The 22,443-nt window shown below is 42.9% G+C and overlaps 1 protein-coding gene across 3 annotated transcripts in view; it reads left to right on the top strand.

Annotated features, from left to right (window-relative positions):
• Positions 1–22,443, top strand: part of CHST11 (carbohydrate sulfotransferase 11) — a 180,711-nt gene that overhangs the window by 31,328 nt on the left and 126,940 nt on the right. Inside the window, exon 1 of one of the 3 annotated variants that reach the window (XM_064456046.1) lies at positions 20,833–20,943. The exons of the other annotated variants lie outside the window; for them this stretch is intronic. The gene's annotated coding sequence lies outside the window, so the exon portion shown is untranslated. Of the gene's footprint in view, positions 1–20,832; positions 20,944–22,443 lie in introns of those variants that run through there. 3 annotated transcript variants of the gene reach the window in all.

Raw genomic sequence — 22,443 nt, 5'->3', positions numbered from 1 at the left:
GTGAAAGTGGTTTGGGGCAGGGACCACCACTTCTTCCTGCCTGGAGGCCGCTTAGGGCAGTGCTTCTCTGCCCCATGGCTGGCGCTTCTGCGAGCAGATAATAATTTTGCAAGCATGTGTGTCTGCGTTATCTTGACCTTGCAGCTGTCTCTCTGATCATAGACTATATAGCGAGACAAAAACTTGTTCTTTAAAGTTGGTAACAGTTCTTTTTTTCAGTGTCTGCATGTGACTGTAACAGAAGACTGCTTATTGTCACTGTCGTGCCAAAATAAGGCCTGGTTAACATGATATAACTTAGGAAAGGTCAGATGTATGAAATACCATGGCAAATAGTAGATAAAGCTTGCTGTGTGGTTTTTGGTCTTTTTTTTTTTTTTTTTTCTGGTCGCTGTTTATCTCTAATCTTTTGCCAGTAATTTAGGCTAAGTGTGTTTTAAGCATGGTACTGCAAATTACCCACCCTTGTGTTTTAAACAAAACATAACTGGTTACTTTTGGTCATGGGAGCACGCAGCTTTGAAGGACTTTCACGAAGTGAAATTAATTTGACAAACTTCAGGCAGAGGGTTGCTCTGTGTAAGACAGAGATTTCTAACATATCAGGCAGAGACAATCTAATTGTTTTTCCTTGGATTTTTTTGGTCAGACTTTGTTAGGATGCAGTGATATATGCTGCCTATTTCTTGTTAGAAACTAGCAAGATGTCTTTTCATAATTCTGTTAACTCCACTCCAGGTATTTTGGTCCTGATTTCTTCCATCAAATTATCAAGTCCTCTATTCCATTTTACACGTAACTTGATCTCTGCGTAATTTCACTTGTGGGCTCCGTCTCTGCAGGTGCCGAGTCAGCTCCTGCAAGGTGAGAGCTGTTCCCAGTCCCCAGGCTACGGTGGGAGGTGACAGCTCCGACAGCCCTGCAGCATGGCACAGGATCTGGCCTCCTCCGCCGCAGGCTGTGCGGGTGTGAGGAGGAGACTCCAGGGTTCAGACTGCAGAGGGGTTTGTCATTTATCATCACAAGGCTAGAACATCTGAAGCAGACTGACTCATCCCCTTCCTAGTGACTCACTATATTTTTTTTCTTTTATTTTTTTTCCTGGGTGGAAAAAGAACTCCTATATTTCTAATGGTAATGCAAAGTGAGAGCCAGACCATAGATACCAGTTTATATCAGTAAAAGGCAAATACATATTTAGAAGAATTTTTATTACAGGAGTCCTGGTATCCTAGGGAATGCATGCTCATGCAGTTTGAGGCAAGAACTGAGTCAAAATGTGTATTGTTTCAGCTGTCAGGACTGGGGAAGGATGCCCTGGCACAGGAGCGAAGAATCTTGCTTGCGGTTCCGTTGGGGTTCAGTGCAGAGTCAGGCAGCAAATACATCTCCCCTGATGCATCTCTGGTCCTGTATACCTTCAGCTACCACACCTCTTGGGGTGTTTTAACCGAGTTTGTCTTTTCTCTTATTTAGCATGCCTGTATAAGTGGATTTCTTTTTTTACATTACCTGTCGGTATTTGATAGATTTGTTTGTTTTTCATCCCTGATGATCTGAAGAGTCTCTTCCTGTGCTAGTTTCTTCTATTTACTCACTTGTTTTAGTTAAGGAACAAGGAATTTTCTGATAGGAGCTCTTACGCTAGTCCCTCGCTTCATTTAACTAGAAGGTCTGCCTCCACTTGTTTTGTGGTGTGACACTGCAGTCACAAACCTGCCCTCCTCCATGCTCAAATGTTGTATTCCCGTGTAACGTGTGAACAGAGGACGTGATTCACCAGTGTCTTAGTGTGCATTTACACAGAGGCCTCTCACAGGGTTAATGAAGCTGAATTTTGTGTCAAACCAAATAATGCTGCCCTATATCTTCATAGACTTTTCCCCTCTTGATTTTAAATTAGCTTTTCACATATATTTTTGGCTATTATCTGACACTTTCAAAACCACACCACAGCTGCCTCTATTTGGAAGAGCTGCTGCAGTGCTTTTTGGTTACCCACTAATGTAAGCTCCCTGGTAAGACTGCATGTACGTATATGGCCACCCTCTCTCTGTGGAAGGCTGTGCATCTCAGGAGCCCATTGCAGATACTGGATCCATAGCCAGGCTGGGGAGCTGAGATGGTAGGGTGGGAGCAGGCAGCTGACATGAGCCATTCGAATTACACAGCCTAGTTAAAATAGTTTAGCGTTTGAACAAAAATCGATGAATAATTTTGTGGAAGGAAGGTGCTAAGAGTTCGGTTCCTTCACAATAATTCTGTTTCTTTCAGATAGCTCTAAAATAAAATCCTCTGCTGTTCCTGCTTTCTAAGACTGTGCGATCAGATCTGCATATATTAACTCTCCCTGCTTACAGCTTATGAAATTCTGTTTTATTTAGCACTTACATTGAAGCAACAGTGAATGACAGAAACTTACTCTATTGAAAGTCTTAAGTATGTATGTGGTTAAATGTGAAAAAGTCACGTTGACTGGCACCTGACACCTGGGAATTGGCACCACGTTGTGCAGTCTCAGGGACTGGCACCAGCAGTTTGGTAGATCTGTGCTCCAGGCTCTGCATGCATCATTGGGGGTTGCAGGCTTTGTGTGATGATGGATTTAAACATAATTTCTGAGGCTTCTGCTTTCTTTCTGTTGCTGTAATTCATGTTTTTCCTAGTTACCCTAGAACAGCATTGCTAATCTTAATTTTAAACTACTTGATACTATTTCTTACTAGCACTGCCGCAGGTTGCAGCACAGGGCTATAGGGTGGGCCTGGTTGGGGCTCAGGGAAGATGCAGCCACATCTGGTTTCCCAGCTTTATACTCAGACACATCTTAGGGAAGGAGTAATGATGTGGGGGGCACTTTGGCTGATCAGGGCGTTTTATCCTGAATCTTGTTTTCGGTGGCCACTCGTGAAATCTTCTGGGTAGTTCTGCATCTGAGCATGGCCAGCATGAGGGAAAACTTGTCTTGCATCTGTCTGGGGTGGCGTTCTGTGAGGCAGAACAACACACACCAAACATTTAACTGAAAAGTACAGAATGTTTTAAATAGTAATGAATAACACAAATGCTGGCCGTGTTCTTTTTGGCTGGTCAAGATTGCAGATTCAGACTTACCTGTTTCATCAAAATGTATGTGGCGAAGCATTGAAAGAAGGCTGGATTCAGGTTGTGAATGATGATGTGCTCTGATCAGGAACTGAAACAAAAGTCTGTCTGAACCATAAGAGCATTTTGCAAAGATGACAGTTTACCTGGCCTGACACTGTCTTGCCGGGCTCCGGTATTTAGACTGAAGTGCCTCAAACTGTTCTCCAGCTCCTTTGTCACTTGAACAGCACTTCTCCCCCACACATACATGACCTTCAAAAGTCAAAGTGTCTGTGGAATAAAGATAGATGACTTTCAGTTGTAATACATTTTTTGTTTGCTTTGCCTAAATTAAATTGTCTTGAAATCAATAGCTGATTTATTTGAGGTTCACATTGTGCTGTTGACTTATTGATACATTTCTAAATGTACAGTTTATTAAACATTAGAGTAGTCCTCACAAGATTTGCTGGTTTAAGTTTTGAATTTTCTTGCATTAAGACTCGTTTCTTTTCCAAAACTTTTTAGAAAGTCATTACCAAGCTTCAGCCCACAAAATTTATATAAAGAAGTTTTTGTTGACTCTGAATTTGTTAAACCTACATTAGTGTGAGATGCTACTTGTTTCTGAGACAGTTCTTGTAAATTTAGTTTAAAATCTTGTTCAGAAACATGAGACAGACTGTCTTCAACTTGCAAAAAGATGATTCAAGACACTCATATCTCTTCTAATGAATGATTGACAGAGATTGCTTAGGGTTCATCTGAGGAACCTTTCCCAAGTAACAAGTATGGAAATGTGACATATGAAGGAAACATTTTTAAGGAGGGTTTGGGCATTCGTTTGTTATTTCAGGATTTCAGCACCAGGATTTGTGTGTCTCTTGTTCTCTCTTCTTTCTTTTTTTCAAATGCTCAGATTTTTATATAGGTGGCTAAAAAGGGACTAGATTATTGAAAAACTCCATTATACAATTTATTGAGGTCTTTTTGTAAATCTGGCTAGTGGTGCCTAAAGGAACTGCCCCAAGTCCTGGTTCTCGACACATTTTTTTTCTTCTAAATGGCCTAGGGGATTTCAGAATTTGTTAACATGTTCTGATCTTCATAAGTAGCATTCACTGTCTTGTTGCAATGAACCAGGGGAGGTGCAGAATAGAAAAGCAGCTTGCTCCTTTCAGACAGCTTCAGTGGTAAGAAGTCGAGGATAATCCCTAGACATCTGGACTCATGGGTGCATATTGTAACTGTTGAGGAAAAACATTCACTCAGCATGTACTGAAATGGAAAGTTTATATATATTATTTTTTTTAACCACTGCATCTGTCCTGCGGACCCATAGGGTGACAAAGTATTAGCTTTCTTTTGGGCAACCCTTTCCAATAAGCCCCGTGGTGCAGAGTTTACATGTAGGGTAGTCAGAGCAGAAATAACAGAGCTTTTTTGTTGTTGTTTTAGAGCCTCTTCAAGAATCACAGCAGAATATAAAATCCTAGTTAATGATAAATCTGGCACTTGCATATTATCTGTTTTTTGAGTGTGCCTTTTGGGTTTTGTTCTTCAGTTGCTGCTTAGCCCAGAGGGAGGCCAAAGTGTGTGTCTGCCATGTTGTGTCCCTTATTCTGCCTCCAGTGCAAACATCCCTGTGATGACAACTGACACAGGGGCCTCAAGATGCTGGTCAGCAATTTCATTTTCATTTGACAGTGTCTGCTTATGGCATAGATGGAGAAAGGGGAAAAATGACATTACATGTAAGACCAAGTTGTGTTTTATCATTTCTTTCCCCTATTTTTCCTAAACTCTTTGGTTTTTTTCTCTCTCGCTCTCTTCCCCTCCTCCTTCTCCACCCAGAGCTGGATGCCAGGGTAGAGATCTTTGCATTGCTGTGTTTTCCCCAGTACCATTCGATGCTCAGGGTGTGCGGCTGCTGTACTTGGGGCTGGCAAATCTATTGCCTGGTTTCCAAAGGATCATCTTTGCCTCTGCACTGAGGATGTGATTTTGAATAGTAGCTACTGCTAATAATGTTTTTTTTTCTCCTGGTTCCTGAAGTTTGATTTTCCAAGGCATCTGCATACCTGAATCTTTTCCACTGGGCAGCTAAGGGCCTAAAGACATGTTTGGCTCTGAAGTCTTCAGGCTTTTCTGAAGCTGTATTTTCAAGCTTTCCCTCCAGAGCCTCACTGGTGTCCCTTCCTCTTCATACAAGAGCTGAGGTCCTTCTGTTGTTGAGCAACTCTGTGAGGTGGTGCCAGACAAAAAACACAGTATATTGAGAAGGGTGAGGAGAACTGGGCAGAGCAGAGGCTCTTGCCAGCCTGTACCTCTCACAGGGTGCCGAGGTGTGCGAGGTGCACCCTGGTGGGCTGGCATCTGGACTTGGGTGAGCAGCTGGAGGCAAAATAGCACGTGGAGTTTGGCCAGCTTCACTGCATGGTGTCTGCTCAGGGCTGTCTTTCTCTTCTCATCCTTCCTCTCCTGAGGCAGACAGGATCTCTGAACCAACATCTTGCTTGGCTGCCTCTCCACTCCCCTCTTTCTTCTTCCTTGGAAAGTGAGGCCGGGCATGATGCTGTCATTTGATGTTAGTGGGTGCCAAGCTAAACGGCCATGGACTGCCAGGGAAGAAGATGGCTTCGGACAGGCAGCAGCGGGGAAGTCCTGGGGGTTTGCTTGTAGTTGCCTCAGTGCTCCTGTTTCTCTCAGCCACTGTCCCCTCTTCTGACGCCCTGGCAGCTCTGCTGGGAAAGACTGTGGGTGAAATATTTGCAACTTTCCAAAAATGGGGCTAAAAGTTTTGCAATGGCTGCCTGTGAGCAGGTGTGAGGCTTGTAGTGCTTCCTCGTGAGATGTGGGGCAGAAAGCCTGGGAAGCTGCCTTCCCAAATCTCTGGCTCTCTGCACGGCTGGCTCCTGCGGCTCCCCGGCAGATGTAGCAGGGAGAGGGCCTGGGCCGTGCAGGGGCTCATCTGCGGCCCCAGGCTGGTGGCAGCAGGCCTGTCGCTGAGAACAGCTGCCTCCGGGAGGAGGGAAACAGGAGGTGAATGTAGCATCAAGCCATCTGCTGCTGAGACACAGGCAAGATTTATTTGACACTGCTATGGTCCAGATCCCTGGACGCCGGGAGGAAGAGGGAGGGGGGAAGGACTGTAATTAGTTTAACTGGCCACAGGTGTGTAACAAGAGGAAGCTGGAGAGAAAACAAATTATAGGGCAGATTCTGGCCCTGGCTGTTGCTTTAAACAAATGGATCTGTGCTGCCCCTGGGGCTGGATGTGTCTCTTTGTTGGGGCTTGGTCTGTGGAGACAGGTATTTAGTGATTCAGGCTGTTGGAGGGACATTGCAGCAAGTAGAGAGATCAGCCCCACAAATAAAGTCCATCTGTCCAGTTAGTGCACTCTCCAGAGTCCATCTCTTGCTTGTTCCCTGTGCTGCCTATGGATGCATGCACTCCTTTCATAGGTCTTCTCTGCAATCACAAGGGGGTGGTTGATGTTCACCAGGCTGCTTACAAGGCGGAAAAGCTTTGCGTGACTTTCCTAGGCTCCTTAAGCAGAAGGCATGGCCTGCCACAGCTGGCCAGCTCAAAGAGGACCTTTGCTCAGCCTCCTGAGGGCCTTCTCATCTGTGGAGGGTTTGAATAGAAGCAGGGCACATCTCTGGGTAACATCTGGGGCTCTCCTGTGGCAGCACTTCATTGTACCAAAGACATCTCAAGCCCTGTCCTAAGGGCTTTTCTTAAACTGATGAGAAAGGAAAAGGTGGGAGAGGCAGCATCAGCATGCTCGGGAATGCAGCTGGCCATAACTCATCCTAGGATTCTGGGCTCTTCCTCAAAACCCTATTAATTACATTTTGCTGCTGCTTTCTAAGCCTCTCATTGGGCTTTGCTCTTTTAAGAGCTAATGCTGGTTATGAATTCCATGTGGATGTTACCTGAATTATTTGACATGTTATAGACTTTCTCATAAGAACTTACAGGAAGCTTCATTGTGACTTCCCATGTGTTTAATGCATTGCCATTTTAATTTTAATGGCTGTAAAGGAAATACCTTTGTGGAACACTAACCTTAATTGACTTTCTTTTAAAAAGCCAAATAACAGAGAATAGTTTGTTACAGCTCAGTTTTGATCTGTAAAAGATCATACTCAAGTAGAGATCTTGTCAGAATTTTGTCCCAGACTCGCAAAAGAACTCTCTTGGGGTGGGGACAGAAGAGTGTGAAAGAGGGAAAAAACTCTGACAGAAAAGGTAAGTGTATTCTGGATCTAATGTGTGATTGGCATGGAGCTGGAAGGCAGGTTTAGCTCCTCTCCTTGACTCAGCAGTCTGTTACTACATCCTACCCCCAGTGCAGCTGTCTCATGAGTATATAAATGACTGAGTGTCCTACATAACCAAGGTACAAGATTACTATGCACAGTAGGTAGCACCTTGCTCTGCGGGTAGTCCCATCAGCTTCAGTGAGACTACTTGTAGTGAAAGGTACTAAGCGGTGCGAGTAAGGGCACATTTCATCAGCTGTTCCACTGGCTACCAGCTCAGAGCTGTATGGTTGCTGCTTCTGCTTGATTATTTCTGCTGTCCCTCTATGCCCCCTCTGTCAAGCTGCCATCCTTGATTAGTCAGCTATGATTTATCTGATTGTGTCTTGTGAGTGATTTGGGTTTGGTTTTTAACCCAGTTTATTTCATAGGACCAGATGAAGGCACAGGTAGGTATATTTTTTAGTGTTCCGCCTGGCTTTGCAAAATTAACTCTGTAATCCCTGTCATGGGGACAATGACAGGAATAAGTTGTCACACAGACTATTTGTTCTGCTGACTAGTCCACAACTGCAAGTAAAAATTAAAGGTCCCTTCTCCATCTGCAGTATGTTTCCTCAGTCTCCCTGGGGCAGTATTGACCATGCTCTCCTGCTCCTCCATCTCCTCTCAAGAGCTGGTGGCCTGTGAGTGAGCAGTGGGTTGCACACCACTGGTAGATCTGCCGGCCAGTGGTAGATGTGCCTGACGAGCATGGATGAGAGAGAAGGGCAGAGCTGGATGGCAGCCCCAGGATCATGTGTGCAGCATTCAGGGCTCAGAGAAGTCCTGCCAAGGAGGTGGCTCCTCAGCTGCAAACCAGCCCTGCAGCCACCCACCTGCCTCATGACCCGGTGTGTTGCTCCTGCATTGTGAAAGAAGACCCTGGCAGAGCCAAATGACTGTATTGAATGTTTGCTGCAGTGGGCAGCATCGTTGCCAGATCATCTCATGTGACCTTCTGCCTGGATGTCCTTGGATGTAAACTATAGGGTACTGACATTTTTCACAGTCCTTATGCTTTAATGACAATTATTTGTCACACTTCTCTTTTTGTACTGCTCGCATACAGCATTGAGATCTCCTGCAAGACTCAGATGGATATCTTAATTAAAAAAAAATAATCTGCCGTTCTGTGTATAGATACATTTAGAAGTAATTTAAGGGACTTGGAAAGCTGCGGATATCTGTGAGGGTATTCTCTGTTTCAAAGAGATCGCTGCTACTTATGGCAAGACATCTGTTATCTGAACAGCCCTGCAAGGCACCGAACAATGGGCCTGTTCTTTGGCAGGCCTCCACAGTCACCAGCATCTAAGAATAGCATATGGAAGATGTCCACTCAATAGCAATTGATGTTGATGCGTGTGAGCAGGTGAGTATTTTAGTTTTTTGTCATATGGCGTCTAAGACCTTAGCTGGAACAGTTTCTACCTCAGGACTACTCTGTTTATAGCCAGATCCTGGAACACCATTGAAGAAGAAACTTCCATGCCCCTTGTATTCAGATAGGTAAAAAGCCACTTGGAACAGCAGAATCCACTTACCTGCTACCAGCAGGATCAGGGGGAAGCTTACTGAGGCAGCTACGGATTTTGCGCTAGGGGAGCACTGCCTCTTAACATCTTTCTTTCATCTTACCTGTCAGCATCCCTTTCATGCAATGCTGAATCTCTGGTGTATTTTGAGGGCTAAGACATGCAGCAACTTTTTCCTTATGGGGAACATTGATAGTCTCTCTCCTCTGCTGCTTGTGTCCCCAAGACTTCCAGGAACTAGATGACTTGGAGATTCCTATGTCAGGTTTGGTTCAAAGTTGCCCTAAACTTAATGGGAAGAGAAACACATGCATAGCTAGGGCTAAGTCTGCACAGAAATAATGCCTTATGGTTGAGGCAAAAGAAGCTTATAGCTTAAAAGGCAATTTCGGTTCCACTGGAAACATTGACCTTTGGGTGGAAAACCCTGAGACTGCTCCAATGCAAACTAGAAGCCAGAGACTTTGAGCACTGCATTGGTTTCCCTGATGCTGCCGATTTCTCTGCAAGTATCTTCCTGGTGCCTGGTGGCTCTAAGGCCCGGGGCTTCGAGTCCAGGCTGGGTGTGCACATGGAGAAAAGAACCATGTGCCATTTGAAAACTAGTATTTGTGGTTCTCTGATTCCTTGCACTGCTGATTTAGTTAGGTTTTCTGAGAAGAAGCAGTCATCTGATAACAGCCCAACACTGAGAGGCAATAGAAACATGGTGTCTGGAGGCTCTTCTACAGACTAGTAAAGTCCCTGGAAAACACTATAGCTGGGTATATTCTTGTTTAGGGACAAGGAATCAGAGGGAGAGAGCCAGAAATTGGGGTGAAACTTCAGTTGATGTGAGCTGATGTCATTTGTGATCAGGCTTTCAATGGCAAGTCTGGTGTAGAACAGGCAAGCCGTTGTACAGATGATCTAAGGGAATGGACAAATAGAAGAAGAGAAAACTAACACAGACAAGTATTTTCTTGTGCCCACAGTTTGGAAAACTATCGTGTTTGGGAGTGTAGTTGCTTCTGAGTGCATTTTCTCTACTAAATGGAATATTTTACAGCTCAAATCTGGTCTAGACAGTTTAGCCACAAAACTTTAACATTCTTTTGAGATCATTAAAAAAAAGTTCCAGCCATATTTGAACAAATGGCTTTTCATTGACTGCTCACCCTCGCTTCAGCCATAGGACTAAAACTAAAAGGTTCTTTTTCTCCCTGGTGATCTGGCTGCCAAGGAGGAGAAGAATTGTCCTGTGGACTGGATGTGGGGGTACAGGAGGACGTATTTTCTCTTTGATAGCTGCTTGTTTATTGATTCTCAGCCCAGCAGCAAGCTGCAGGGGTTCAGGTTACAGCACGCTCTGCTTTGGGGGAGAATCTGCCCTTGTGAGTTCCTGTATAAATCTCCATTAGTTCCAATTGCCTCAACACTGATACTGGTTTAGAAGTGGCTCCCCCAGGGCAGGCCAGAGATAAAGGTTGCTTGTCTCCATTTTAGTAACTGTCTCAATCCTTAGTAAAGGTAACGATGCAACAATGGAAGTTTAGTTAAAAACAAACAAAAAAAGCCCCTACCAAAACCAAACCAAAACCCCTATCAGTTAGCCTGATGCAGTTTCTATTGCTTGTAGTGAGATGGTTGGTATGACTGAAAATAAGTATCCATTTAAGTGCTTGCAGAATTGGAGCCTAGAAAAGGGGTACAGCCCTCAGAAGACAAGAGTATTGAGTTAAATTCCCTTGTTTTCCCAACCTCTGTTCTCAGTAGTGGAATTTGCAGCAAGGACTGCAAGATTGGGCCTATCTTCGCCCTGAGCAATAAATCCTGCTTGAACACTGTTCAGTGTTAGGCCGTAAAATATAAAAAAAGAAGTTAAAAAAACCCTGCCCTGTCCTGTCTGATGTACATAGAAATGAGGTTCTAAAAGATCACTTTAAGATGAAGGGTTATTCTGTATAGATTTTTAAAATATTCATTCAGTTTCTAGGAAGATTATGAAAACCATTCTCAAAAAAACCCACAGTGCTATTTTTTTTCTGGGTTATCTCCAGAAAGCTGTGCCAGAGAGTGTTCAGGTCTGGACACATAAAATTAGGCACCTGCTGGCACACTAGTTCAGTTGCAGACCGGAGATAGTGCTTCCTTCCCCATTGCTGCTGGGGAGTTATTGCTGCCATTATCAGTAAGAGCAGCAGGTATTCAGTGCTCTGCAAAATCAGGCTACTTTTACTTTATAAAGTAAACAGTGTATGCTGGAAGTGTTAGTAGGTGTTGAAGTCCCGGAGCGAACAGAAGATATTTGTAGGTATTGCACTGCAGTGATTTGACAGGTTTTTAAAACATTCAGAGATTTTTATTGTTGTTGCTGTCTCTGTGCAAAGCAAAGCAAAGCTGGGGAGGATTCTTTCCTGCTGCAGTTACCACTCTCATTTCTGCATGTGGCTTTTTACTAGATCTGTAGCTGAGCCACGGTCTGTGAAAGAGGGCAATGACTGGCTCCTGGAGCTCACATGTATGTGCTGTTTAGGCCCTTGTTTCTGTTTTAGTACTGATGAAATACTTCTGGTTCCTCTGCAAGCGTTTTTTTGTTTCCAAGTTTTTCAGGTAGGTATCAGCCAGATCCCTGGCCAGGACATTTCAAAGAACGGGTATGGACACATCCAAACTTGGCCACCAGAAGGAAACTAAATACTTGAATGTGAAACGAAAAGAACTTGTGCACAATGAATGAAGTGAAGAGGGAAAAACCCACCTGGAACATTTGTTGCTCTGTGGATTATGCAGAGATTGTGGTATCCCCTGGTCAAGCAGAGTAAGGGATGGTCAACCTTAAAAGAAATCAGACCATCAGAAGATCCTTTTATGGAGGGAGTGGGAAAGAAATGCACAGAATGTGGGAAACTTCCTATCTTTTGGGGGTTTCAAAGGGTTTGCTGTCTGACAGAGATCAGGCCGGAGTTAGTGAACTCAGGGCAAGGATCCCTGAGTGAGAGGGCCAGTGCTGCTGTGTGGTCAGGTTAGGTGGTCATCAGGGTCTATCATTGCTGTACAATTTCTGAATGACAAATACTATCTTAAAAGTGGGGAAGGGAATGAAAATGTATCCAAACTTCTGGTCTGATTTCAAGCTCTTTCATCCATCACATTCTCCTAAGTGGCTGTCCTTTCCTTCTGGTTAAGTTTTCTCCCTCCTGTCCCATGCTCTGGCATCACCTGCGAAGCCTGGCGCCAGCCTGCATGGACTGTCCTCTGTTGATTGCCCCTTCCTTCTGCCCTTGAATTTCTCCTTTCCATGAGTATATTTTTGCAGTTTTGTGGAGCACGTGGTCAGACTGACAGCTCCTAACAGTGCTTCTCAGGTGCAAGTACAGTGCGGTCAGAAAGACCTTGGTGTGTCCCCAGCTACCGTCTGCAGCGCTGGGTGGAGTTTACACTACTTTTATTTTGGGAGCCGCATGTCTCTGAAGGGGAGTGGGTTCATATGTTGCTTCATAGAAATATTAAATAGCCATTGGTGATGAAAGGATTGCTTTGTTATAACTGTCATTGTCAGAAAATTTGTTACAAAAAAGTAATCTTTCTTATCTAATTAACTTTCATCCTGAGGCTTTCTTTTTTCAATAACTTTCTTTCTTTCTTGTCTGGAACAAAAGTTTCGGAACCAGATACTAATATTGATGCTCAACGCTTGGGAAAGCAGAGAGCTTATATGAAATGTTCTGACTATATCATTGACTTTGCTTCACACATCAAAGCAAGTCATCTTAAAAAAGAAAAAAAAAGGAAAAAGATAATTAGGAAAGCATGCAAAGTACAAGAGAAGCATTGTTTAATTAAGAACAAGATTCGTAGACCACTCTAGATGGGGAATTAACTCCAGAGAATTTAGGAGAACATGTTTTTATAATGAGAACTTAAACTAAACAGATTGTCTCCTTCATAAAAAAGAAAACATTTGATTGTAGAGTATAACCGCCTCCACACGGAGAATATCTCTGATCCTGGGGGGTTCTTTGCTTCCTGTGGTTCCACGTTAGTCAGCAAAACTCAGTCAAGGGGGGAAAAAAAGCATATTTTAACAGTGAATGCAGTGAAGCAGTGGAACTGATTATCAACGAAGTGATAAATCCTCAGTTGCTTGGAGTGTTTATTTAAACTGGATGGGATTCTAAATAATATGCTCCATGTTAGCTGAAAGTTGTTGAGCAAAGAAAGTTGTAGGGAAAATGGAAGCTTGTTTCATGTAGAAGATCAAACCCAATAACTATCAGCCCATTTTACTTTTGCTGGAAACTGAGATCTGTCAAAATGTGGGCAAAGGCTGCAGCCCGTGTTCGTTACTTGGTGGAAGCTCCCATGGACTATATGAGACCTCTGTGATTTGGTTCTATTTTTGTTCCATAGCTGAAAGCCAAATGTGATTTTATGGGTTTGCAAAGCTTGTGGGTTCTTGGCTACTTCTGTTATGTTTGACACTAAACGAGAAAGGCTCTTGAGTTGTCTGTTTGAAATGTTTTTAGCAATGAGATCACTGTAAAACTGAGAGCAACCAGGTTATTATTCCTTGAAATCACATGGAAAAACTTCCAGCTTCTGTGGAGTGACTTGTGGTGGGAGTCGCAGATGGAGAATACATTTGTACCACATCTTTTTTATTTATTCTCCATTTCCAGGAGGCTCAGTATTAATTAGGGAGTGTCTTGGGGTTTTGCATCATAAGGCTAGAGGAGTGACCCTGTTGCTGTGGCTTCAATGTGAATTTGAACTCCACTTCTGCAGTGTGCTCCTGATGGGACTTGGGTCACCCAGGTCCTCAAATCAATGAGTGACAGCTGCCACTCTGCCTTTGATGGGCTCAACCTTCATCTCTCTTTGCATCAGCTGCTTTCTGTGGAGTGGCAGCTGATAAGTGCTTTGAAACACTCTTGTAGGATACAGAGGATGGATGGGTGGTTGGGTGGTGCGCCAGGATGCCTTACCAAGAGGTCCCGTGTCATTGGTGCATGTAGACGTGCCATCCTCCAGCACACCAGGTCCCTGGTTCTCCACTGGGGCTTGTAGTTGAAGTTACTGTGTAAATTATTACATGATAATCAATCTTACACCCCTCCCACAACCAATGCAGAATTTGCCTTTGCAAGATTAAACTGTTATGTTCTGCTTCCCATAAAAACAAGGACACTAAAATCAGAGAGAGAAAGGATCGTGTCTTTTGATCACACTTGGATGATTTACACTATTAATTTTGTGGAATTGCACTAATTCCTTTTATAAACCGGGCAAGGTAATAGTATTGGAAATTTTAAAAGTAAGCTAAAGTGTCTGTGAAGATTAAATGATTTTGATTCCCTGTGACAGATTAAGTAGTTTAGTGTGGAACATTAATATTTATAGAGATTGGTAGTGATAGAATTGATTTTGATGACTAATCCTTGTAGCTTTGTAACCATTACAGATATAATTTGCTAGCTGTGTAAATATATGATATCGGTGTATACACAAAATGTTAACACAGTTAGACTAAAAAAATACCCAACTGTTATTATGCTTTTACTCTTTATTCAGTCAACAGTCCTATCTATTTTGCTGTTGCAGAGCAGATACCAAAATGGCCCTATCTTGTTCCAGTGGAAACTACTAGAAAAAATGTCTGTGACCTTTAACAGCACCAAAATCTGTTCCAGTGCTAACACTTTCAAGTAACCTTTCTCAGGGTAATAATGTACTATGGTTACACTGTGCCTGTCTTGACATTTAGTGGAACTTTTATCTTGCCTTTTGAATCTACTATTTTTAAAAAATGCAGAAAAAAAAAAATTCACCTGAAATTTTGAATGTAATTTTTTAAATTGAGCTTTTTGGATAATGGTTCCATAAAGATGGGGGAAGAAATTAAAAAAATCACAGCGTTTTAAGATGTTCTCCTAACAAAGGCACATATTCCTGATCATCTACTTACTAGTTGTACTTAACTTTTAAGCTTCCTAAGCTTGTTGCTGTGCAGGATCTACAGTTTACTTCCTGGTGAACTTACTTCAGAGACTTTTGTCAATTTAGTTACATTGTATATTTTGACTTTCTTTCATGTGTTGATGTTTTAGCTTTTAATTAATCTAAGCTGGTGCAACTGACTTATGGCCCATATTACATCCACTTTATCTAAAATGTTTAACCTGAGACATCTGCTAATAATGTATCTAGCGTTTTCATTAAAGGGGATCTTTAGTGAGTTCAGCACGAGCCCTCTTGAGAGGTAATTGGAGATACTCTCCTGAGTCCTCTAGACCTTTTAAAATCTCACCCAAATTATTAAATGTTTCATAGACAAGTTGCATTGGAGTAGCTCCCTTGTTCACAGAGATTGGAGAGCTGCTCAGAAGAAAATGTCCCCTTAAGGACCTTGAGAATATTTTTTCTGATGCAGTGGCCAAATCTTAGAGAGAATAATTTTAAAATCAAGTTCTCCCTACAAAGAGTTTCTCTGTGGTTTTAACAAAAAACTATGTTTGTTTTGTTGTGCATTTACTTACTCGTTTCAGTCCAGAAATACAAGTTTGATTGTTCCTATGTGGAGCATACTGCTCCCTGCTCCCTGCTCTTCTGTGTCCCCTCGATCTTCTGGTGGGTTCACAGCTCAATTTTTGGCAGCAGAAGCTGGAATAGAAAACTTCTTCCTTTTTCTTTTCCCTCCTGCCCTGCAGCTCTTCAGGAGGATGCGTCTGTGGAATTCAGGCTGAGGGACGCGCACACAAAACAGTTGTATGTTGCAGAGTAATGGAAATGTGGAACAAATTGGCAACCTAAGAGGTCACCCATTTTTTTGTTTAAATTTTTTTCCTCCCCTTTGTGCGCTGTATAATAAAGAAAATACTGCCTGGAGAACAGGAGGCTCGGAGGGTAAATTGGCCAAGATGAAAACTGGATTATAACAACAGCGATTTTGTTTCTTTTCAACCTTATCTTGACAGGGTGGTTTCTGAGTATTACATTACCAAAGGTTGCATATAAAGTGGTACATATGTTCCTCGTTAACAGGCAAGGTAAAGCTTCTCCAGCCAAGTCCTGTGCAATCTGCCATGGGTTTTGTTGGACCTGAGGTCCCAGGAGCTATGTGACACATTCATGAGTGCTGTTTACTGACACATTTGTCTGCTGGCTAATTATATAGACACAGGGAATGTGGGCCAAAACCAGGGGAGGGAAGCCCCCGTGCAGCTGAAGCCTGATCTGGGTCTGCACATCCTACATCTGCGGTGGGGTGCTGCAACACGGCAGGAGCAGGCAGGGAGGGCAGTGCACTTGCCACGGGCATCTCTCGTTGTGGCTGTCCCTTCTCACCAGCCTGTCAGAACTTGCACAGGAGAGACATCCAACAGGAGCTGCTGGCGGATGACATTCGACGATGTTCAATGTCAATAACTTTCTTCATTTCTACAGTTTCACAGTCCTCTGATTTTGGAGAACCTCATCCTTAGTTATAGCAGTTTAGAGGTGAAGATGGATACCAAATCCATATGGGAAGAAAATATAATGCCCAGACTGAAGCAGAAAGCATCTGAGTGGTATCCCTCCACGTCAAAGGTTTTGTTTTTAATTTAAAAAAAAAAAAGTTTTATAGTTTTTAAAAAACAAAGCCAAGATCTTAGTGTTTTTTTTAAAGATCCAGATTGTGTGGATGTTGAAATTCTAATACTTCATAATCCTGTTTTGTTTTAACTGGATCCCTGTTCAAATTATACCCCTTAACAAGCGTACAAGGGTCTTGCCCCCTGCATGGTAGTCACACAGCCACAGAGCATGTTGGATTTAGAGCCCATCTAGTGAAGTAGTTCAATCCATGGAAGATAACGCAGTTGTAAGGCATTTGTACTATCTTCTATAAGAATAATGCAACAGCAATTTGAAGTACTTGATATTTTGGTGTTTGCATTTTCTGTGAAAACCAGATACCAATGGAAGAATTCACTTATGCTAAAAAAATCTTAATTTTTCTGTTACATAAATAAATACATGCAAAAGTGAATTTTTTCACCTGGTTCTGATAAGGAGGCAGTTTTTTACTGTTACCAGTGCTTACATTGCCAATAGATTGCCTAGCTTTTTAGTGGCTGTTAATGAAATTGTTGCAAATTAAGGCCTTCCTTGGCTCTTTTCTGGAGGCAGCCCCCCACCCCCTTTTAAGCTCCTTTTGTTTTGAAGTTCTTGTCTTCTTTTGGCCTTAATTTCCCCATCTAAATCTTAGTTGACATAATTTGCAGCTGTACTCTAGGCATAAAACCCATGTGTGCGTAGAAGGGGGTGAATGTACCAACAGCCAGAGAAGTGATGTTGCTTGTGTGGTGCTGGAGGGTCCAGTCAAGGGGAGTTGTCTGGAGGCCCAAGTTGTTGCTGCCTTTCTGAGGAGTGCATGTGGGAAGACATCAAGGCACCTCCCAGATGGTACTAGAAGCAGGCCTTGTGCTGCACGAAGGCAGCTGTGGGGGAACACAGGGTTCCCCCAAAATGGTGGTGGCATGCCAGGGGATGTAGTCTGAGCCAGGTGTGAGTGTGGAGGACGTGGCCTGATCGGAGGCTGCTCAGTTCCTGTCACCAGCCTCAGCGCAGCTGCACCTTGCCTTGTTTGTAGCAGCTCATGGGCCAGCCTCACCCTTTTAGGACAGATTTGTGCTTTTGCTCTGGCCGTAGACTGTTCAGAAGGGACCATCCATGAAGTTTTGTTGGTGATGGGATGATTCCTGTAAAATCCTTTCCACTTGCTTTTACAAAGCCTAACATCTTTTGTCTTGACATACTGTTGCATGCATACAGGCGCATTAAAACTTGCTCTTTTCCTGAACACTAATGTTATTGAAGCCTTTCTACACAGAATCACTTTGGTAGCTATAGGACTTGCGTAACACCACAGCCTAAATTTAAAGAAGTGCTGGGGAGGCATCATCTTTGACAGCCCCTCAAGAGCTTAATGCCGCGTGCTTTGCTGCTTGCCTGGGTGAACAAATACAAGCATCGTTGTGCCCCATGAGTACAAAGACAGGCGTGGGGTTTATTCCCTTTCAGCTGCTTTCTCTGGAGCCCATTGTTATACTTTTTCTTTCAAACATTCTGGTGAGATACTGGTGGAGATGAAGGAGTCATTTGGGGTGCTATTGAAGAGGGAATAGACTCAGAAATCCAGTGAGGATAAATTGGGTCAAAGGCCATATCTACTAAAAATATCTGTTTCCATGTGTGTATAGTTCATGTCAGTCTAATGGAATAAACTTAAGTGACCACCTGATCACTTGTAGATGACAGTTCAGGGTAATCTTTTATAGCTTATTTACTCACTGTGTTCTTGAAAGCAGAATTGCTCGGGGCTCCTTACTGATGTGAGCCTTTCCTCCTTTACCTCTCAGTAATCTCTTGGAAACAGGTGGTTTTCTTCAAATTAGCTGTTTTTCCTTTCTGCTGCTACCTTACTGTCGTTTGCTTCCTGATGAACCCTTCAGCAAGGCTTTACAAATGCCGTGGTGCTTAGGGCGTGCTCTGTCATCCTTGTATTGGCCACTTATCCTATGCTACTTCGCCTTTCACCCAAGATACTAAGAGAGGCAGTGGCTAAGGGGAGATGTAACCCAGGTATAAGATACAAAACTACTCTTAACAGAAGTGTAGGAGAGAAAAGCATAGAGGAAAATTAGTCTGGGTAGTGTGATTACGCTGATACAAGTGTGTCCCAGCACTTGTGAATGTAGACAGTCCATTTAATGACAGGACCAGTCAGTCACTGCATTCAGAAGAAAATTATTTCTTTTTGCTGTATCTACTGAAAGCTCCTATCTTCATTGCCATCTTTGTGACCTTGCTTTTGTGGCGTGCATACGTATGCAGCTAAATCTGAGCATGTGTGTTATCCAGCTGGAGGCAGTGGGAGCAGAGGTGGGCAAAGTCATGGGCTGAATTGGGTGAAGTTTCAGAAATTAAGTGGGAAGAGCATTCACCTCCACAGGGATGAGCAGAGCATTTTGGGAGCTCTAGTGAAGATGATGTTGGGCATTTCAGTGGCTGTGCTGGTATTAGTGAGGAATTTGATGATGCAGACGAAGTTTTATAGCCATGCTTATTCTGATTAGCACTTCTTGTGAAAATAGCCTACTGAAGTCCACGGGCTGTTTTATGAAGAAGTGCCACTTGGCAGCCATGGGTGGGTTCATGAAGTGCGGTGTGCATGTGCAGCGCAGCGTGAGCGATGGCAATGTCAGCTCCTGGTGGAGGTAACAAGGTGGGTTCCAGGCACTGTGGCAGAGATATGTTTCATCCCTGCTTGCAGTAACACTTAGTGAAATACCTCAGCAATCAAAATTATTTTATTACCTGTTGCGTACGTTAGGTATTTGCCAATGTTTTATGTAAAGGAATGGAGCAGGTGGCCCAGAGAGGTGGTAGGTGCCCCATCCCTGGAATCATTCAAGGTCGCGTTGGACAGGGCTCTGAGCCGCCTGATGTAGTTGAAGATGTCCCTGCACATTGTCCTAGGAAAATGATTGTGATTATGAAGATACTTGCTATTTTACCATATTGGAAGAGAAAAAGAAGAATCTTCTCACAAGTTTCTTCAATATTATGTGTTCGTTTCCATAGCGCTCTTCAAACCTGAAGAGTAAATGTAAAATATGGGCATATGTAGGACCATATAACATGTACAATTTGAAAACTAAGAAAAAAACCACACAAGAAAATACTACTAGAATATCTTGGATAAACACTCAATTATCTTAAGTGGGTCTCATGGATGTTCATCAATTTCCTTGTTTTTGTGGTGTTGAGGAAATATGCCTTTTGGTTTATGTAGCTAATTCAGTAATGTCTGATGTAAACCTTCAGAGGATGCTTCCCAGTCCTTTCCAGCTGTAACAATCCCTGTTCTGTGCCCCGGTTAGGAGCTGTGGGAAGCCTCTTTGTTGGCTTTCAGACAACTGCTGGGTAACTTCACTGCCTGACAGAGGCAGCAGCAGAACAAACTCCTTTCAAGAGTAGAGATTTGTTATAATTTTTAGGAAGTGCCTCCTCTTTCTAACAAAATTAGTTTAAACTTGAGAAAGCAGTGTGTGCCAAATTTTAATGTTGGAGGAAAGATTTGCTAACTTCATCAGGCTGAGATGCACAGTAGCTGTAAAGAATTTCCTTCAGTTTTGGGGGAATCAAGATCTCTTCTGTGATCTGGGTTTGGCAAGATAATTCCTTACCTGTCGAGTGCTATATGCCTGGACAGCATTTTATGAAAACATGGCTCTGAACCTACCTGAGAGACCAGTCATACTTGCCAAGCCACAAAACAGGTGATACATGAATGATGAAATAAAAGCCTGAGCAACACCATCCACTGTTAGAGAGACAGCACTGAAGGAGTCAGGTGTGCACGTAGGGGGATGCGTTGTTACCTGGGGGCTGCTCTGCCAGGGCAGCAATAGGCTGGTGAGGAAGCAGCTTAGATGTGTTGTTTGTATTTGAGGAAAAGAGTGTTATAAATCTCTCTGCCGTGGAGTGCAAGCTATCATCCATTGCTATCGTTCAACATCGTAGCAGGACACCGTATGTAGTAAATGTTGTCGAAGGAGGCTTTCCTGCTTTGGGGAAAGTGGCATCATCAGTCTGTTAACCACCTCTTCTTGACACCCTCTCTACAAGGCATCCAAAAGCCCAGGTGAAGGGTAACTTCCTTCTTTTGGGGGGGGGGGAATCAGCTAGCCATTACCAGATTCACAGGTTGATGTTTTTATAACTGCTCTGAACTGTCATAAGATGACCGTTCCACCAAAACAAGCAGTAAGAGCAAACAACTGGCCAGTGTGCCAGATGCATTCCCTGATATGCCTGTGATAAGCAGAAAGCAGACTGCCTTGGACTGTCCGTTACAAGGCAGAATGTAAATAATTTTTCTCAGATTAGCTGTGTATGAAATGCAGAAGCTCCAATACATTCACTTGCTTTGGGAGAGGGTGACAAAGAGTAATTGCAAAGGCACTGCAAGTTCCCTGGCTTGGTCAGTATGTCTTAAAATTTTCTTTTCTTGGTAATGTCATCTTTTACGCTGGGACTGCCTTTGGGGGGACAGTGTGCATCAGTGGGGACATGCAGGAAAAGTTACCAGGCACTTTGGCACTCACTGCGAGTGGAGACTGTAGCTCTGCAATATGCACATAGTTCAGTAGGGCAAAGGAGTTTAGTTAGAGAAAACCAACAACAACTCTTCTGCCTTTTCTAACAGTTTCAGGAAATCTTGGTTTATGTCCCATCTTTCACCTCAGACAAGTAGTTTAGCCAAGGGAAAAGAAAAATCCTCTTTTGATTTTATTTGAACTATCCCCAGTTATTGACACTTTGCATTTTATTAATCCAGTATCAAACCACAGCAAAAAGCCAGAACAAAGTGACTTTAATATTCCACTCCTCAAATTGTAGCAAAAATATCAGTCACAGGAAGGAGAGCATTCTAGTTATTTGTGTGATGTCCTCATATCCCCCAAGCCTCTGTTGCAGCGCTTTACAGCTGCAAAGGGCTGCATTTGGAAAGTATGGAAATTGCAGATTTTTGCACAGAAGTAGCAAACCCCTCAAGTGAAAGCATGTTCAACCTCCTTTCTAAGTAGTGTTTTCAAAGTCATTATAATTAATCTAATTAACCAGGATATTCTTTTTACACTTTTGTGTCAGCAAGTGCAGTATCCACATTTGCAGGCATGATGGAATAAAGTTAATTTTAATATGTCACCCAGAGGATAAAGTCGGCCTCAGGGTCCCATTGGGCAACGTTGCTAAGACTGTCTCTGTTTCATGGACCACACAAAATTTATTTCCTTACACTTTTCCTTATGCCCCCCAAATTAAAATCTCTACTGGAGAAATGTAGTAAGTGCAGTAAACAATAACCACTCTTGCTTCCTTCAACCCTAAAAGTAAGGCTAACAGAGCCTGGGAAATTGCTTGAACCAGATGGCAAAGGTTGAATTGCAGAAGCATGTACAAAGCAGTGAGAAAATCTTTTTTGAAAAATTAAACTCCTCCTGTGTAATGTCTTCTCTTTCCCTGAGCAGACAGTGGCTGCATGTCCTGTGGTGGTACTTTCAGCACAGAACCACAGCCTGTTGTTAAACATTTCCTGAAAGCTAAGGAGTATCCCTTGCTTCTAAACCAGAACAAATGTGAAATGAAGGTAGTTGAGTGTGTGTGTTACACCTGTGTTATTCCACACATTTAGCATGCCCTGAGTGCTGCTTTGGTTCTTTGAGAAGAAAACAAAAGCAGCCTAAAAAAGTCATTAGTCTGGCTTTGCTTGGCATTTGATTACTCTGTAATAAATATTTATATGCTTCTCCAGTACACACATATCATCTTTACATTGTGCTAAGTGGCAAGACAATCAATATTTAATTTTATGCAAGCCCTAAGCAAAACATGAAGTTAATGAAATTTACATTCTTGCCAGATAGCCATTAGGGATTAGTGCTTGTATTTTAGCCAGTGTAATGAATTGGTATCTTGT

The sequence above is a fragment of the Phalacrocorax carbo genome, chromosome 1, assembly GCF_963921805.1.
Source record: "Phalacrocorax carbo chromosome 1, bPhaCar2.1, whole genome shotgun sequence".
In the NCBI taxonomy this organism is placed as follows: domain Eukaryota; kingdom Metazoa; phylum Chordata; class Aves; order Suliformes; family Phalacrocoracidae; genus Phalacrocorax; species Phalacrocorax carbo.
This window is presented reverse-complemented; position numbering and strand designations above follow the sequence as displayed.